This window comes from Neopelma chrysocephalum, unplaced genomic scaffold (assembly GCF_003984885.1).
Source record: "Neopelma chrysocephalum unplaced genomic scaffold, ASM398488v2 Primary Assembly neopelma1_24, whole genome shotgun sequence".
Lineage (NCBI taxonomy): Eukaryota > Metazoa > Chordata > Aves > Passeriformes > Pipridae > Neopelma > Neopelma chrysocephalum.
This window is the reverse complement of record NW_020897693.1, coordinates 36,301,395-36,322,189: the sequence shown is the minus strand read 5'-3', so window position 1 is coordinate 36,322,189 and position 20,795 is coordinate 36,301,395. Positions and strand designations below refer to the sequence as shown.

The window sequence follows — 20,795 nt, the reverse complement described above, 5'->3', positions numbered from 1 at the left end:
CAGAGTGTCTGGAAAGCAGCCCAGCAGAAAAGGACCTAGGGGTGCTGCTTGACAGCTGGATGAACATGAGCCAGCAGTGTGCCCAGCTGGCCAAGAAGGCAAGTGGCATCCTGGTCTGTATCAGAAACAGTGTGGCCAGCAGGACTAGGGTAGTGATCGTCCCTCTATACTTGGCACTGGAGAGGCCACACCTTGAGTGCTGTGTCTAGTTCTGGGCCCACCATTGCAAGACAGACACTGAGGTGGTGGAGCATGTCCAGAGAGGGGCAATGGAGCTGGGGAAGGGTCTAGAAAGTAAGTCATAAGAGTGGCTGAGGTTGTTTTGCCTGGAGAAAAGGAGGCTCAGAGGAGATCTTGTTGCTCTCTACAACTACCTGAAAGGAGTTTGCAAACTTCAGAAGTATACAGGACTCATTTTCAGTGCAATATTTTTAATCACTTGGATACTAGGCTACATGTGCCATTTCTGTTGAAAGATCCTACAAAGTAATCTAATTAATCCCTAAGTTAGCACAAGGACATTGCATTCTCAAAGTCTGCAGCTAGTCCAGCTGGAAGTAACTCTGTGGATAGGGCTTCCTCCCTTGCTTTGTGAGGGGATGATCCAAAGCATAGTAGACTCACAGGTAAAAGGTTTCTCTTGCAATGAACTTAAACTTCTCTTCAGATGGCAAAGTAGTGATTCTAGTTCTGCCCTCAATAACCCCTCTTCTTTAGCGTTTCCTGGTCCTCTTAGAGACATAAATCAACGCTGGGAAGAACCTGCATTTGCAAGTTGTATCCAGAGAGAGCTATTGTTTTTTTATCTTGGAGTTGTAAAAAAACAAAGCAAACCAAAAACACAGAAAGAAAAGTGTTGTCTACCTCTTGGATAGCTGAATAATCCAGTATCATCCCAGGCATTATTTATCTCTCTGGAAGACATTCAAGACTGAAAACATTCCAATTTAGATGCTCTTCACTGATGCAGCTATACCTTATTCTTGAGGATACACAGGAATCAGTACTACTACAGATCTTTAACAAGGACCTTTAACAGTGTACACACTGTACCAAGGAAAGCGGCAAACAGTAGAAGAAAACAAGGATGTTTATAAATGAATATAAATTGGACTTCTGTCTTTTAAGCATTATTGTCTTTTCATTTCCTGGTAAAATGTAGAGTCAAGAGAATTTACAGCATGATGGTTGGGAAGAAGCTTATTCCAGTAGGTTGTGAACAAGATTCATTTACCTGTGTCTTCACAACTAAACTTATTTCTTTTACTAATCAAAGGGAATGATAAGAGTTATGATGGGGCATGTTGTCTTCTACTGAGTTTGAGCACTTTTACATTCCCTCCTAGAGTAATTGAGGTGTAAGAGTTAAGAACTGAAATGACATATTCTAACACATAAATAAATCAGGGACTCTTATCAAGCTCATCTTCCAAATGATGGCTTATCCAGCAGTACAGCCCTGCTCCTAATGTTATTTTCCTCATGCTACAACAACTCTTTGGGAATCCAAAATTGAGTCCTGGGACTCCAGGACTTCAGTCTCCTCCTCAGCCAAGAAGAAGTCAAAATATTGCTCAGAGTTAATACAAGGGTTGCTTCACAACCATCCTAAAAGGCTAAGCCAAGTTCCCCATCAGCAAGATGAGTTGATGTTGGATACACTAAGGCTTTAATACCCAGTAACCTGTAGAGGAAAACTGCTCCGTAAGAGAGTTTCAGCGATGAGGAGGTCACTACTAAGTAGACTGCTGGCTTCTTCTACCAAATCACCATTGGGAAGTGGTAGAAAATCCTAGGTAGAAACCATGATAATGAGTATACACAAATAAATACAGCCGCAACTCTTCCTCTGGAAATGAAAAAATGGAATGACAACCTTTTGAGCAGTATGTTAGGTGTTGTTCCCTCACACCAGTTCAGAGGATGTGAGATGCTCTTTCCTTTTGATAGTAGTAATGTTTAAATGCAATAGAATCCCCTTGAGACCTCAAGCAGAGGTGTTTGGAGACAGAATGGCAAATTACTATTTAATCTGTGCTTTGACGTCAATTCTCCTACTAGCCAGCAGTTGTAACAGCATCAGACATACAATAGAGCTAACTAACATATGAGCTATCTAGCTCTGAAGCACTGCAGGGCAGCCCTTTGTAAAGGAGCTTTCTATATGTGAGCTAGTTCTGTCTATCATTTGGGAAAGACAAGAGGGTATAGTGCTGTGATTCAGGCATTTGGGGATGGATTTTTGGCAGGACTTCTGTTCGTTTTTACAGGCAAGTTTAATACTAGTCATGAAGTGCAGAAGTGTAAAGAGAGGGTGCTGTTTTTGCAAATTTCCTTCTGAAAGTTCAGGATTACAGCAGCAAAAGACTGCTGCAGGCAAGTTTGAATCCTCTTTTTGAATGTACTGAATGACTGGAATAAACTCTACTGTGATTCAGAAGCCAATGCTTTAAGCTGTTTATCAGACACTGCATTATAGCAAGAAAGTGGCTGGGAAGGGTATTTGCTCTGCTTTCATAAAATATTGGATTAAAAGAGAAATAGATCTCATTCCAAAAGTTAACTTACTTTAATATCGATGACATTTATATCTGAAGCCCCCAACGTACGAAGGTCATGGACCTCTTAAGCAATTCCATAGGACAGCCATGAAGCTGAGGGCTGGAGCACCTCTCCTATAAGGAAAGGTTAAGACAGTTGGAGCTGTTCACCCTGGAGAAGAGAAGGCTCCTTGGAGACCTTACAGCAGTGTTCCTGTACCTGAAAGGAGCCTACAAGGAAGCTGGAGAGGGACTTTTTATAAGGGCATGTAATGATAGGACAACAGCTTTGAACTGAAACAAGATATGTTTAGATTAGACATTAGGAAGAAATTTGTTACTGTGAGGGTGGTGAGGCGCTGGAACAGGTTTCCCGGAGAAGTTATGGATGTCCCATCCCTGAAAGTGCTCGAGGCCAAGTTGGAGTGAGCCCTGAGCAACCTGTTCTACTGGAAAGAGCAGGTCCCCGCCCATGGTGAGGCAATTGGAACTAGATGATCTTTGGGGTCCCTCCCAACCCAAACCATTCTATTATTCTACAATGATGATACTTGTATCTATTTCAGAACCACAGGTAAAGATAGTATGTCCATGAATAAAGCTGAGGAGACGAACACCAGAATTCTTCATGTCCATACAGATTTTAAGAGCTTTTTGAACAAAAAATCAGGATGACTGCTTTCTGCTATTGATTATTTCTGCTTAAGATGTCTTTAGCGTCCTTTATCCCTTATCTTCACAACATGATAACTTATATCCCACTATCCCAAATGTTTAATTGTTTTCTTTGTTAAAGAAGTTGGAGCACTACCTTTCAAAATGTGGGGGTTTGTTGTGTGATTTTGGTGTTTTTTCAAACCAACAGTTAATATTCATAGACCAGGGCAGGTCAGATTGCTGTGGAATCACTATTTGAAGAGATATATAGTCATATATTTGAATATATTTTCCATATTATTGCTTACTGTATTACCTGAAGTATTTACATTTAAATTTTAGGGTCGTTGTTAGAAAATCAACTAAAAGATTACTTTCCATAGTTATTAACCATCATGCCCAAGCTTCATGGTTAAGTAATTCACAGGAGCATAACAATCATGAATACCTGTGAAATGAAAGTTAACTGCAGATCAAGTCTAATAGGACGGAAAGTTAATTAAAAGAAGCTAAAAAAATCTTATCATATTAGACTTTCCTCTGCTATGAAGTCATATGGTTAGATTTTAATAGGAAAGTCTATTACTTTCTCATAGCCTCTAATTTCCTTTATCTGTATGAGCCACAAAATTTTCTCATGCAGAATTATTTTTCTGATGAAATAATTATTTCTATTCATATTTTTATTCTAATTGATGGTCTTAAGCACAATCAAAAAAGAGAGATGGAAATGGAAATATTATGTTAATAGAACAAACACTTTACTTGGGCAATTCTGCTAAGGGCAAAACTTGCAGCTTTGAACTTTGTGAATGAAATAAAAAGGTGTTCAAATTCTAACCTTAGTGCCCTGTGATTTACTGGCTTGTTAGAGTATTAATGGACAGCACTGTTTTGACGTTACAAGAAATGCTTCACCCTCAAAAGACTCATTATAAATACTTGAGTCATCTAGGTCCTTGCTTGCCTTTTGCAAAGGACACTAAATGGGAACAGGCACATGGACCAAGATTATGCTGGAGAAGAACTGGCAGATTTGCCTGTTATTTCCAGAGCCTAAACAATACTTGTTAGTCTTTCATGGTAAATTTAAGTGTTAATGCAAAGTGGCTTCTTCTTACAACCTTCCACTGCATTGTGTTATTCATCAAAATGGAAGCATGCCAGAAGCCAAATCATAAGTTGCCATTGCTGCATTATATCGCTATCACAATTCCTTATCATTGTCTTATTTCACTGTCTGGTAGGTTAGTAGCGGTAACCTCAGCTGAAAAATACAGAGAAAGGGAACCAAGTGGCAATTCAAATATATAACAATAAAGAGAAGAATTCAGCACAGAAGCACTAAGCTTTGAGATAACATGACAGCTGTATGTGTTCTGTCTTCATAGGTAGGGAGGCAGAACATGGAGTTAACTAGAAAAAAACACCTCATTTCTGCTCTTTCCTCAGCCTCAACTTTCTTTTAAAAAAATACATTCCACTTCAAAAACTCTGCCATGATGTTTTCTGCTTATTATGCCTCAGTAGATGGCTTTCCAACTTGAAAAATATCTGATCTATTTCCAACTCTAAAGATATTCTTCATACTAACTCACTGCCAACCCAAGTTTGGGATCTAAGAAATGAGTTCAGGTTTCCTATCATCACTCATAAGGAAAGATGTATGCCCTCAGCAACCTTGTAGCTACCCCATTGCGTTCAGTAACTTTACAGAAATATGACTGACCGAACTTTTAAATTGGATGTAGGTAAATGACTTCAGAAGAGAAGTGAGAAACAGATTGGAACCTATCCCCTAACCCTAGCACTGCGTGGGCTCTACAGGGACTATCAGGATACAAAACCATTAAAAATCAGTGGACTGGACCCTAGAATCAAATAAACATATTAGTGAAGAGGAGGAAAGACGTTTTGTTTGCTCATCCACAGTATTCGAGTATAGCTATGGGTGAAATTATTCCCTTTGTTTTAAAAAATATGGATTTTCATAATTAAAAACCAATTTTATTCAGAAATATTTCCTCTCCTTTATTAGTGAAATTCTTCTTTTAAACTCAACAGTAATTTATCTGCCTTCCACATCTGCAACTGTTGCATGCTGTACAAATACTTTTCTCTATACATCTCTCCATGTTTCTCTCCACTAAAGCTTGTTAGTGAGCCAATTAAGGAAGCATCCTTCTTACCTCTCTGATTACAATAATTCTGAAATGCAGACAATAGCATTGCTCCTTTCAAGAATACTGATGTGCAGAGTACAGACGCATCAACTGGGCTCAAAAAAGTAAGCGAAAGTCAGAAGCTACCTGATTGCAGAAAACCAACAGGAATTTCTTATGTATTCAAACAGTGTAGAATAAAGTAGAGCATCGTAATGAAATACAGTAAAATATGTAGATGATATGGACCTTATAAAAACAAGCTGTTGTACTCAACAGATGAGTTTTGAAGCGTTCCAGCTAAAGTCTCTCCTATACGTTAAATCATCTAGACTTTTTTTTCCAGACTGTGATTTAAGGTCTAGCTAACTCTATATAGTGATTTTTTTTTCACATATAACTATACAAATTTAGCCCTAATACTGTAAAATGCTAAATACTTTCTACTTTAATTAATCCTTAGTCACTCAACATCTCAACAGGCTCCCAGTTTCTCCAGCCATGTCGTTAATATAATTAGCAAATATGCAAGCACAAGCATATATACAGGAATCTACACACAATTTTTTAAATTTTTTTACTGTGAAAGTATTTCATTTGCATCCAAATTCCAAGCTGCTATGGAGATCCAAGTGTTGACTGCTTCCTTTTCCAAAAGAAAAATCAACATCCAGTTCAGAAATGCTCTGAACAAAAGGTTTGGAATAGAGTTATAAACAAGTGAAGAATGTGGTGGAAAAGTTCTGCAGTTGGTATTTTAAGCCCATTACCAAATGTAGTCTCCCAGGAATTCCTTGTACGTACAATTTTTTTCTTTATTTTTTTTTTATATGCAATGAATTTCCTAACTCTTTCTGATTTCATGCTCAGTTCTGGCAAACAATCCTACATTTGAAACTTAAGAGCATGATTTGCAACACACCCGCAGCAGTTTTTACACAGTGATAATAATGCTTATATGCATTACTGCTACCTTAAATTAGCAGTAAATGAGAGGTAGAGCATGTGCATAATTTCTTACAGTAGAATCAGAGAGACCTGAAATATGACATGCAGTCCATCTCTTGGGGACAAGTACAGGATATTACGAGCACTCTGTTTTCACACCTAAGATATTTGATACAACTATTGGAAAACTGTCATCATATTACATAACTAAATAATAGTTATGGGTTTTATGTATATATATATACACACACATATATATGTACTATGTATTACACAGATATAAATATGTTTATACACCCATATATATAGATATATTTCCATTACTTTCTATTTCCAGCACCTTTCCCAGTCAGAGACACAAAGCTCAAATTTATTGGATTTATAAAACGAAACTGCATTTGTCATCCCTTAATCCTTTCTTGCAAAGAATCTCTTTCCACCGCACCAGTTCCCTATGCTTATTAAGCTTCCCAACTACATTCAGAGCTCAGGATGTGTATAAGCAGAGGCTCCGCTGTAATGGAGCACAGAGATAACAGTGGCTTTGTCAGTACTACCCCTGAAATGATGTGTACAGTTCTATGCATTTCATTACCAGAATAGCACAAGACAAAACAAAAGAGAAAACTGATAAAGAGCTGCTGTTCAACAAGGAACAACAATCATTGCTCTAAGCTGATGTCTAAAATCTTTAACTTCACTGTAGATAGCTCTATTGTCTTGGTTTGCATCCCTTGAATAAGAAAATTGATGCAATATGACACACCACAGTAAAAGTTGTCATTGCCCTAACATGGCTGGATCCCGAGAAAAATGACCTCCTGGTGTGTGTATCTAACAGAAGGTTTAAGAAATCTGCAGGATCAAAATGCAGCTTTTGCTTAAAAGTGAAGGAGAGATTACTGAGGTTAGAAAGTGAAAGATGAATTAAGACTTCAAGGTCTTATTTCAAGTCCTGCCTTCATACAGACCTTAAGGGTCAGCGTATAAATCTAAAATTTAGATCTTTTAAGCAGATGCTCAGCTGCTCTAATACCCACAAAGCTCCTCTCAGCTGCTGGAAAAATTACGGCAATATGGCTATAAAACATTTTCGGAGCTATTGGACATTCACACATGCAGCCATCCCCAGGATCTAACTACTGAAATTCTTTTTAAATAAGCATGTTGAATGTGCAGCTGGCATCAGAGATTAAATCCCAATAAAATACAATAAACAATATGGCTTTTATAGGGATTTTAAGGCAAAAGCAGTAAGTATCAATAGCAACTGATATTCCAAAGAACACCATAAAGCTGGGCCTTCATTAAAAGTCTGCTTTTACAGTAGTTCAAATGGCATTTACCTAATTTGCTGTTCAGACTCCTAATTAATTAGCTTTAATGGAAGCTAAGCAATTTTTGATGTGGAAAAAGAAACAAAACTGCTCAAGTTCCTTGAGATACTTTAGACATTTTGTGTGAATATAGTGTTCTTACTTGAGGACTGCCAAGCCTGGTAGGTCTTAAAAATTTTTTAAACTATCTGAACAGGTAGCTTGTGTTTGGACATTTGCCAGCTATGAGACAGGCCAACAGAAAACTTGCAGCTTGTTATCAGGAAGGAAAGGTCATCTGGGAGGTAAAGAAAAAAAGTATCCAGGAGAATAAAAATCTACTACTAAATGAGGTATAGATGACTGGGATTAATTTTTCCTAAACTATCAGGTCTTCGCATTTGCTATAGACAGCACTACCAGAACACTCATTCTTTAGCAGAGAATTGTGTAAATACCTTTTCAGAGGAGGCAAGATAGGGAAAAAAATACTGCCCCAGGTTTCCCAACTCTTCCTGCATGGAGAAAGAATTACTACTAACAGAGTGAGATAGACACACAAATGCTGCTTTCATCTTTAAACAATCCTGTTATTAGAATAGAGGTGCTGCAGGCACAACATCTGCAGTTTGTTTTACCATCTGTTTCTAAAAATATCATCTTAGTGAAGGAGACTTTTTTTCCTCTCTCTCCAAAACAATTTTTGTTTGCTTTTTCTTTCCAAGGGAAAAGTGATGGATTTGGAAAAGATCACACAGCTTCAGGGATGGACTTTACCATTGCTATTCAAAATATAATGAAAAGCTGTGAACAAACCAATTGAAGATTCTGAAAAATACTGGCTCAACTCCTGTGATAAATGTAATCAAAGGTTTTAGTCTGCTAACACAATTCATATGGAGCTAGTGACAGATGTTTTCTATAGAGAAAAGTATGGTTTAATGTTCTGAAAAACCTAACGGGGGGGGGGAAAGTTGAAAAACTGAAGAGAAGTAGTAAGAAGGCCTCAAGTTATTTACAGGTGAAGGTTACTAGTCATATTTTCAAAAATGAAAAAAAGAGACAAATGTATACAGTACTTCAAAACTTTCTACTTTGTTTTGTAACTAGATACTTTGCTAGAATGCAATCCTTTTTCTGTTTTTTTTTAAGCATCGATTTCAAAATGAAAATGCACTGTATGGCAAAAGTCGAATTTTGCATTTCAGGAGTTAAAGAACATTTTCTTGTTTTGGATATGACACAGAGAGTTAAGAATAAACTAGATGGAATTCCCACAGTACTTTGCCAGCACCAAATCTTATGTTTTTATATAAACAAAAATAACTAGGGTATGAACACCTTCAACTACCTTCCAGTCTCTGAATTCCTTTTGGGCTTACGTGACATGTTTAAGCACACAAAGTAAAGGGTGTGAGAGACGGAAACGTTAGAAGTTAAATGATTCAAACAATCGATCCTCTGTAAAAGCAGCAGGTGCTTTGCTGAGGCCAAGTTTGCAACGCCAGCCGAAGGGGAGGAGAGCTTTTTGGATGTGTGGTGGTGAAACCTCTGATCTGCATAAGAACAGCCCAGGGGCAGAGGGGGTGCACACCCACCACTGAAGGATGATCACAACAAACCAGCCTTTGTTTAGCAGCAAACTGGGTTTAGAGCCAGATAAGGAAAAAGGTTGATAAGAAACAGATTAAGAAACAGATCCTGCATAATGCCTTTTATCATGTCAGTGTCCTCCCTCCTGATGAAGCTCAGGTGTAAAACTCACCCCCTCCACCCTCTCCTGTCCACCTGCCTTGGAGAAGGCGTTGGGACACTCACACTAAGCCTGAAGCTACTCATCCTTTCTGATAAGGCACAATTGGCTCAACTACCAGGCCTGAGAAACCATAGTCATGTCTTAGACGGGGTCATAAACCATCAAAGACCCCCAAAATGCCCCCAGACTCATTTCAGGCAATTTCTATGAGAGGACTGCACATGATTCACAGTGTTGCAGGAGAATGCTACCCATCAGCTAAAGGAATAAGAAAAGATCTGGTAGTATGTCCAGTTTACTGCACAAAAGAGTACTTTATTCTGTTTCAGATACACACCGCATTGACTTTCTCTCCAGCTGTCAAACCTTCTTTAATCCTCGCCACAGGTCTGTGAGAGTCCCCAGTACCCTGACAGAGGCAAATGATTCAGAACCTCACCAAAGGCACCTCCGTGCTGCAAGTTCAGATGTGTGCTGGAGGTCCTCTATTTCAGACTGTGCCTAGATCTCAAATCTGAGTGTCACACTTGCCTTCACTCTCAAAACACCTCCCCCAAATGCTGGGATGTACTAACTGCTTTCCGAGTTATACAACAGCCAAAGGCTTGAATTAACAGAATTGAAAAGGAGTATGAGAAAGAGGAGGAGGCAAGATTCAATCTATCTGTTCCACATTTGCTTGTAAAGCTCCTAGACAACTCTATTCTACTATTTCAGTTCCCCAAAATGCTTCTTTTAGCCAGAACATAAACATGGCATTATCGGATGTGTAAATATACACACATGTACCAAGAGAGAGCATGCATGCATCCACGTTTTGCAATATATTAATGATCCGTGTTTTAACACTAAAAAAAATTAGCACACAGGAGAATCACAGATTCTAGGGGAAATACCAATCTCCAGGCACTCCACAGTAGATTTGTTACTGCACAGGAGAAGAAACTAAAATTATACTTTGATACACTGGAAAATACCCTGAACTATTCACAGGACTATTTTTGCTCTTTTCATCTGTCAAATACAAAATTTATGAAGCCTCCAAGATTTCAGTAGTGAAAATTAGTAGTTGCTAAAACTAGTATCTAAAACCTGTCATACTGGTTTCAGTACTAGGAAAAAAAAATGAATTATTGAAATCTATTAAAAAAAAAGGAAAACACCTCCACAAAATTGCTGTTCATTTCTGCTGTCCCTCAAAAACAAAACAACTTTTCCCTCTTTTTGATGCCTCTGACATGTATTGTTCTAACACTGGGATTGAGCGAAACCTGTGAAGAGATAAAAGCGTTGGGATTTTCTTGTTGCTCTAAAATAAGTTTGAGATTTTGTACCTTTATCTGTCTACTAGTTGTAGTTCCTGTTACATGCCAAAAGAGCAGCTGATGATCCTTATAACATCACCCCATGGGACCACAGAACTTCAGTTTTTATGAGCCTCAACAGAAGCAAAAAAAGAGAGTCCTTGATTGTGGCTCTTTTGTAAGGTTTTAATAATGTATTTATTAGCATAATGAAAATGCAGAATAAAATGGGTTCTCAAATTAGTAGACATCTGAGATTTCAAATCAAGTCAGTCCAATTTTTTTTTTCAAAACTGTTTCAAAACCGTTATGGTCTTTGTCTCCTGCTCCTCACACAGCATTTAAGGTAAATAGTATTAAAGAAATACTACACATTATCTAGGAACTGGCATCTCCAGCTGCTTACAGTTGGGATAAAGCACAGATTTCTAGCACTTGTGAATAATAAATTGCATCTGAAATAGGCAGAAGGAAGGCAAAGTAATAACCCCTTTGACATAATTATTAACTTTGGTATCTCATTATATACTTTGGTTGAAAATGGAAGCAGAATATGTTTTCCCATTCTACAGAGGTATTATTCCATCTGTTATAGTTCATGTGACTATCAGTACCTTTGAGAGCACCTTTAAGGCACCCTTAGGTCTAGACATGGTGACCAAAAGAAATATATAATATAAACCTTAAGAAGTAAAAGTGTATCTCTGTCCCTAGTATTTGTAAATGCTCAACATGTTTTCTCTCTAACAGATATTATATATCTTTCAGAAATCAGATAGTTTCTTCTTGTTTAAAGGTAACTAATCAGTTGCTATAGACATTTAAGGGTCTAATATACATACATTTGCTTTTGATGCAAAATCTATTCCTGAGTCATGTGCTAGCTCTTCTTTACACTGAATGTGTCATTGGCTATTTTTATTTTCTTTCCCATATATTTTATGAAGCTGAAAATCAAAGCTAACAGGGACAAAAAGCAAGTCCCAGCAGGTTGAAAATATCATATCTTAGTATTTTAGACATGTGTCAGCTTGATAACATAGGCACAGCACTAGAGGGATTGCCAGAATGTGACAGTGCACATGGCTTTGAGTTTAGAGAACACGCTTTAAAAAAAGACTGGAAGGCAGCAAGGGCAAGGTAGCCAGACTGTGGGTCTGATTCTGATCTTCTCCTGATCTTAAATGCAAAACCAGGGAAACTTACACCAGCTAAGTTAGGCTGAAGAAACTATGAAGTTTTTAAAGCAAAATTCTGATCAGGAGGCAAGCCCGAGTGATGTAAGTGCTGATATAAAAGATCTATATATTGCTGTCCACTCATGACATTAAATTATGTAGCCTGAGCATGGTTCATTCCATTGCATGTGTTAATTCTAGAGAAAACAGTGATATTTAATGAAACTAATGTCACACTGGAGATCCCTGACATGAAAATACTTGACTGCATTAGCAGATCAGGAGTTGTACCTACTGTATAAAAATACACAATAATATTACTTCTCACAACAAGTGAAGATAGCATATAGTATTAAAACCTAAACAATAACACTGTTTATTTGTACATTTTTGGTAGTTAGCAGTACTGTACAATTTTGGTGTGTTGAACAGCACTTTGCACCTGAATATCAGAGTCCATTAAAATACTAATTAAATCTCCTTTCGCTTCATCTCCACCTCATTTAGCTAGAAGTATTTCATTTACTCTGCCTTACAGGTAGGCAAATGAACAATATACGTACAGAGTCACAGAAAGAATCAACTGCAAAGCTGGAAGTGGCACACCAGAGTTCAGTGTTTTTATTCTCGGCCTAAAAAACTGAACCCTCAGCTCTTCCCCTTGTTCAGTAACAAATGTCACAAAAGCTGAAGCCAACAGTCTGCCCTGAGACAGAAAACAAAAGTAAGAACTAATTGTACAAATGCCATATATCCATACAGATCTTCAATGGGATAAAACAGAGCACAGTGGGACCTTCCACAGCACCCCCTGCACCTAAGTGAGCCTCTCACTCCCTGCAGCAGAGGGATAGTCAGAGCCTAGCAGAGGCTAGGCACAGGCCACATAAGGCAAGCAAAAGTCTCCATTCAGCAGCACACAGCAGCTTTACCACAGCCTGGAGGTTACTGTCCTGACACCCAGACACTTGATTTACTCATCTCAATACTCCAATCTGAAGGTTATCCTGAACTTCATGATGTAGGGGGCTAAAACTCTGATTGTTCTGCTCCAATAACCTTCCACTTGAGCTAAAAAAATGATTCTTTTGCTGTTAGTCTCGTAACAGGACTGTTCTGGTCTCTCTGCCAGAGGGCAGTATTACACAAAACTGTGAGCTTGTTGATTATAATACAATTTTATAAGCAGTTGCTCTATTTAAGCAATTGCCAAGAAAAAGCTTTAGATTCAGTCGGAATTACTAGTTGTGAAAAACACAGATCTAAAATCTAAACCAGCCAAGCTTTAAATATTGATTTATTTAATAACTACACACAGTAATGTTTCTCAGACTGTATATGAATTAAGAAAACTGAACTGAGCATAAGATCGTTGGTTCCCACTGGTGAAAGAAAAGCTATCTTCCTTTTATCTCTCTGCAAGTACAGGAAACATATCTTGGTTAAGTTAAATGAAATAATTAAATAATTCCATGTTGGAGACTTGAACCTGTCCCTTCACTTCCCTCTTCTGGCAACTCTTACCTTAAACAGGTAAGTCTTATATCATGCTCTTGTGAGAAAAGTTCACAGATTTTATCATCTTATCTTCTCTTCAGAACAAACTAACTCCTGCAAAACAACCGGAATTTTAGCTAGGCTAAAGATATATGTCATGATCATCATCCACAACAAAACTCTCTGCCTCTTCCCCCACTAACTTGAGTTGATCCACTGATGCCAGCTGATGCATCCTAATGCACTGAGGACTCCTGTGCCATTAATGTAGCTAGTACATTCACCAGGAACTGAATTAAGGATACCAGGAAATGCACTGCTGTACAAGCCAAAGAATATTTTTTCTAAATAGTGTTTCAAGTCTAAGCAGGCACCTGAAAACTCAGCTTGCTTTCTTCTGCCTTGCGCATTATTGCACATTTATGATGCATATGGCAGAAGACACTCCAGATGTGTTTCCACAATTGTGTTCAAGTTATAAAAGTAAACATCAGCAAGCCAGTTTTCAGCAGTATCAGTGAGAGGCAGACATCACACGGTGACAAACAGAAGACTGAACCCATACAATGAAGATGCACTGCTCTTAGAAATCCTAAGTACATTCCTAGATTTTTATCTCCTACCTGCAAATGAACTATGAACTGTAGATTTTAAAAATACATACACACAGACACCATTTCAGCAGCAGGTGCACAGTGATATGTCCTTTCTAAGACTACCTTTTATAAAAAGGCCTAGGTACATCCCATTTAACACACAGTCTGCACCCTGTGCAGCGTTGTCTGGCACCTAAAGCACAGATAAGAGATGTTCTTACTCCAACACGTCAGCATGTACATACAAATCCCCTAAAAAGCTGCAAAAGAAGTCACTTTAGCATTATGTCAGTAAGCCACTTCTAGGAGTGAAATGATAAGACAGTTTGAAAACTATTGAAAACAGAACAGCTGCAAACTTGGTTTTTCTTATGAAGCTGTGTGGACATCTTGCAACATTCATCTTGAAGCCACGGGGAGACACTCAGACTGTCATTCAAAGCTTGGTGCCTCTTTGTGGATCCCCCTCGGGCAGGTGAGAAGGGGAAGAGGGGAGGGGAAAGGGAGGAGGTATGACAGAGTGCTGAGGAGCTGAACACCAGCTAACGAACAGAGAACAGAATCACATAACAACACTGGGCCAGTGGACTCCAAGACTCAGTGACAAGACAGATGAACAAAAAGAAGACGCAAAATTGCTACTTGAGAAATAAAAAAAGAGAAAAAAATCCCCATAAAACAAAGTAACTCTGAGGCTGCAAGACGCAGCCAAGAGTACTGGCATAACTCTTCTAAAAAGAATAAATTATAATGCAAATTAAAATCAAAACGATATCCCCCCAAATCATACACTACGGACTTGCTTGGTTAGCCTGAATGCGTAGCTCTGATGGAACACAAGATGGCATCATCACAGCCCATGCACTGGTTAATGAAGGCCATGGTTAGTTACATCAGCTAAACTACAGCATGCCAGAAAAATGATCTTGCACTGACCCAGAAATAAAAGATACAACAGACACTCTGCATTGCAATAAAATTCTTTTTATGCCATCTGCAGTTTGTAGGGCTCTTTATGTTGGAAGAATTTTTCCTGGGAGAACTCAGGGGTAAAGGAGAAGGTTTTTCTTCTGGGTGATTTTTTCCCTGAACTCAATTAAAAAAAAGGGAAAAGGGAAAACATGGGATAGAGATTTTGCAGAAGCTTAAAAGAGGTAGGGAGAAGAGAAAATAAGAATAAAGGAAGGGTAAGAATCTTCATTCTTTTGCACACAACTTTCTTGGGATGTCCAAAAATTTTGATTTCTCAAGGATGGCAAGAAAAGATTTTGTTGCCTTTATTGTTTGCAGATCTATATCTCATTCTTGAGATGATTAAATCATTATTTTATCGGAATAACTCCAAAAATACAAATTGAGAAGTACAGCGATGATTTTAAAAATTAAAAAATAGCAGTATGGCACGATTACGAGCCAAAAGAAAAAAAAGGGGAAAGAAATATAAAATAAACTAAAATATCAATCACCAAAAATTCATGCGGCACAAGATGAGGTGAAACGATAGAAAATGTTCTTCAAATATATACAATGTATATATCCATCTCTATATACACGGAGTATGTGTGTATATATTGATCGATATACCTGTATAATTTTTTGTTCTCCCTGCCCCACCATACCCCAAGGCTAATTGGTAGATGAAATTATCAATTAAAAGTAAACAAATAAATAAAAGGAAGAAAGAAATAACTCTAACAGAAAAGAAATTAACGTGCTTTGTTCACCAAGATATAACAATATCATGCATCTGTCCACACCAGCGAATGCCAGGGTTAGATGAAGGCATGAATTTCTGTGTAAACATGTGATTGGATGATAGGGGCTACTGCTGATATTGGCAATTTATTACTTTAGCATATAGACATATAGACATATATGCATACTGTACATATAGTGCATATATAGATAAAATGTCCTCATGGGTGGGGCCTTTGGAGCTTACATAGTAAGAAAGACCAATATGCTGAAAACCAATCTCAGTATTCCTAATGTTAAAAAAAAAAAAAGAAAACCAAAATTCCTGTAAGTCACCTGCATGATTGGTTAGTAAAACTTGCTTGTTTGGTTTTGTTTTGGCTGTAAGATTGTAGCTAGGAAATTCCATCAAAGGAATTTTACACCCTGGGACACCTTTGGATCCATATGGTATTCAGCCTGTGAGATGGGAAGTCTACTTCTCTGAGTACTTGGAGTCATGCACACAAGTTTAAATGCCATTTCTTGATCACAACATCAGAAATGGAGCAGAACTCCTGCTTGTCAGAGGGAGAGACTGGGGGTAACTGGGCAATGGATTGTGGGGGATGTTTCTCTTAGGAGAGCAATGAAAATTCCGTAGGTGCTTAAAGAAGGTTGATGCAGCTATGGAGGACAACAGCCAAATCAGCACTTCTCTTGGTTTCTTCAGTTAAGTTTCCTTCACTTTCAACATCCTGGTTTTTGTACTGTGCTGGTTGTTTGGAGACTCTTGGAAGAGAGATTCTGCTTGTTTTCTGCAAATGAATCTCTAACCCAGAGAGCCTGCAAGTGGATGGGTACAGGCCAGTAAATTATAGACACAGACACCATACCTGTAGGATATGTGTCTCCTGTGGGTGGGTATGTGTGCAAAACACTTTGTAATTTCCAGTGCAAAGAATTGCAGATTTTTGTATCTCTACTGCTGTCTGTAGTCCTTCATAGGAAAAGCTTACCAGTCTGATTAGACAATGCCAGCCTTATGATACATGAAGCCTTTTGGGAAACACAGAATAAATTTTTCTGGAAAAAAATCCCACAAGAAATTGATGGGCTGATAGGAAGGGAAAACTGGCAACTGCATCACGGAAGAAACACAGGATGTGTCAAGCCAGGGAGCTAGAATTAAGCCCCACATACCATTTCAAGAGGCTGTATTATGGGCTTCAGGCTAATTGGTGAGTGTTTGGGTCTCACTGTTTTGAGTAGTCCAATGAGCAGCTTCAGCTATGATCCCAATCAGCTGCCTGACCACCAGCATCCAGCCTGCCTGGTGCCAGAGTGCTCCATTAATGGACATCCTTAACAGGAACAAGGGCAATGGCATGAAGAGACAGCAATAGCTGCTGTCAGGAAAGCATAATTATAATCCTCAAGGCTTTGAAGTCTCAGTAAGATGAGATTGTAGGGGTGCTTCTCATCTGACTGGAAAGAGGTAAAGGCTTGCTTTCTTCATGATAGCACAGTGCTTCCTAGTCCAGAGTAAAGATATTTTCCTACATATCTTTCATTCCCTGAGAGTGGCTGAGTGACTGAAACACCACCATGGAGCTGTGTTCAAAAGCACAATCTCAGGACCCTGCCTTGAGCTTTGAAGAACTTGAGTATTTGAGCCTTGGATCTCCCTGAAACAGGCCAGAAGAGAGTCCTGTACTCATACCAGGGAAAATCATCATGTTTCTGGTGAAGAAACAAGACGCTTTTTGGCACAAGCTTTTTGGTACTGGGACAAGCATCATTTCCATAGGGACAAGAGAGGAACTTCTCTTGACTGTTAAGTAAATGCTTCTTCAGGGCAGATGAACAGTTTTATGTCCCCTGTGTCATTTACATTAAGCCATTCTGGGAGATCTAGAGATGTAAGGGTATCTAGACTTGTTTGCAATAAGATGAATAGCGAGTATTTTTTATCAATGCACATGCAATGGTTTCTTTTGCATTACATAAAATACAAATGGGTTTTGCACAGCAGCTGTAATTGTCATCACTTAAAATAATTCCTTATATATACATATGTGTGTACAGGTGATATCTGTTGGCTACCTCAGTCAGGAAAGGTCCTATGATAGCTCCTGCATTTTAAATGAATTCCCCAAAGAAATCACTTTTAGAAGAGGGGCAAAAAGTGATAGCAGGCCTGCTACAGTGAATGTCTCAAGCTAGCCTGGAAAATCCTAAAAGTAGCAGAGTGAGGAAATTGCCTTTACACCAGCTTCTTTTAAAGAGATGCAAGTATTCAGATGCAGATGGTATACTTAACAAGATTCAGATCTTGGATTCAACAGTGAATCAATAGTAATTATTAAGTGGCAATAAGATCTTGTCAAATGGTTCTCATATGATATTTAGCCTCAAAGACAACATGATTTTCAGCCTTTGAGTACACCAAAAACAAAGGTTTCAAAAAGACTCTGTGGAGTACTGCCTCAGATTCAGGACCAGGACCAAAGTAATATGTTTAGATATTGGGATTTGATCCTGACTATATGAAATCTGAAAATTTCTGATTTCCAGGGCCACATTCTCTGCTGCCCTTGTCTTGGTTATTGCACAGCAGGTTCATAGTGATGTGTACCATATCTCACAGCTGCAGCAGTGAGTTCAGTAACCTTTGCATTACTGGACTGTAGCACCGAGGGTGATAGAAGGCCAAGTCCTGGTGTTTGGCAGAAACTCAAGAGCTTTAAAAGCTACACATTATCAGAGCAACAAAAAGGAGACTGTGCTGGGTTAGGTAATTTAATTTTCCGTCTGCTGTAAAAGGGATCAGGCAAGCCAGAAGGCAGTGACCTGTCAACAGAAGAGGATGAAGCAACTTCAAATGAGCCCAATTAAAAAAAACCAAACACAATAATATAATGTTTAAAAAAATCCAAACCCACACACTAGAAAATACAAGCAGGATAATCTGGACCTTTTTTTTCCATTATGTATATATTTAAATACCAGATCTTGGCATTTGACCAGAATCCTGACTTGGCTGGTGAAGCGTAAAGGCAAACATATCTGCTCAGCCAAGCCAGCACCACTGGATTTCGATAAGCCGGCTCAGATTGCTTTAGTGCTCCAGAGCAGAATGGGCTGCGTGAGAGTGCTTTGATACTGGCTGTATTGCAGAAACTGGATGCTCTGGGAATGCAGACAATAAGTTGGATAAAGAAAATAAGAAGCACCATAAACCTGTTACTTTTCCTTCTTATTATGACGGAATGTGTTAAGTTTATGCACAAACGACCTGCATATTCCTCCTCCTTCTGGCGACTCTGTACACCAGTGCTTCTGAGAGCAGGAAAACTCAAAATCTGGAAGTGCAGACCTCATCAGCAAGGACCATCTGGGAGACTTATTTTTACATATAATCAAGCTAACTTTTATTCTCAATGCCATAGTAATTCCCAAGAAAAGATTCAGGTTTCAGCAGCTCATGAATTTCACCTTTCTATGTAAGAGGAGCAGGGTGCAATAAAAGATACTGGGTGAAATTTGCAAGAATGTCTAGTAGTTTAGGAGAGAACCTTATGCAGATTTTCAGCCAATCATATTATTTTACACAGCAGATATTCAAATGTCTGTAGGCACTTATAGCTGACAACTGTAATGTTTAGCAGGATTTTCAAAGGCAAGTCATTTTTACAAATCCAGTTTGTACCTGTTTGTAGCATGAGATTTCTAACAGTGTCAGGAAGCAGGTATTTTAAATCTGGAAATGTTGCTCTACAGCAATCTGAAATTTCATGCTAAACATCCTGTTTTACCAAATTTCTCCTCAAACTTTGATTTTTCCACTGGCAGCACAAGTTGGAAACAACATTGCTATTGAAATTTCTAGCTATTGAAGTAACTGTGAGTTCTGAAAAAAAATGACAACAATGTACAAGAGGAGGAGGCTGATAAAGACCTCATTTTGTCCTTTAATTGAAATACTTGGCAATCAGAATATAAATAAGAAAAGAAGTCTTGACATGTTAGCGAAGCTTTAATGAAATGACTTCTGTCCATTCACTTACATATCATTTGTGCTACATTAGTTCTTTTAGCATGGTCCTATTAACCTCATACCTCACATCCGTTATAATCACTGTGCTGGCATTTCATTACTACCTTTACTTAAACTCTCAGTACCCACACTGTTTTTACTTCACAATCTAGTATTATTTGGACTGCTTTTCTTCAAGATGGGGAGTTGAAAAACCCATAGAAACCTATGAAAAAAAAGATGGAAACTAGGCTGAGCTATATGTTAACATCAGTCACTGTGTCACTGCCTTCCCTGCCATACAGGGAAGTCAAGGGTATGAGTGGAAGTTCCCAGCTACAAGGCAATGCCAATCTCAGGTTACTGCAGGACCAAGTTCTACCAAAAATGCAGGTACAGCATGACGAATTGAAAAGAAATGTGAAAGCACTAGCCTTGGGTGAATTTTAATGTTATTATTATGTTACTCAAATGGCTTCAGGACACTAGAAACAGAGCATTTATAATACTTTCTTGGGATTTTTTTAAGGAAAAAAAATCATCCCAAACAAAACAAAGCAAAAACAAACAAAACAAAGCCAAACAGAAGAACCCCTCTAAACTATCTATATGTTTCACTTTTAAGGACAAAAAATTCTAAGCTCCCTCTTTTTGTTTTAAATGTACACAGAAATTCGATGATGTCTGTTCTCTATTATAGAAATGCTTAACTCATGGCAAGCCTCAAAAAAGAAGACTTGAAAAAGCCTGTAAGAAATAAAATAGACTGCAGTTGCCTGCTGGATGTCACATCATATATCTCACCAGAAAGAAAAGCCATCAATATATCAAAATGTATCTGAAAGGGAGAAGTTGAGTCAGTTCCACATGGCCAGTCCTTCTGACTCTAATGGATACATTTTGAAGCATCACTGCAGATAACAAGGCAAGAATTACTACTAATTTTGTTATGTTAGAACTATATTTTGGTGCTCCCCAATTTCTCTGGGCTCACAGAAAACAAAATTAGTATAAACACATTACCATGTTAACTGTATTCGAAATCCCATGGACAAATGTAACCTTTAACATCTATCTTCAGAGCAATTAGAAAGATTAAACATTGCTAATAACCCATTTTTGTTTCAC

General features: G+C 38.3%; 1 protein-coding gene across 26 annotated transcripts in view; it reads right to left on the bottom strand.

Annotated features, from left to right (window-relative positions):
* The window catches only part of NRXN3 (neurexin 3), a 1,019,488-nt gene that overhangs the window by 16,292 nt on the left and 982,401 nt on the right, over positions 1-20,795 (bottom strand). The gene's annotated exons all lie outside the window — the stretch shown is intronic.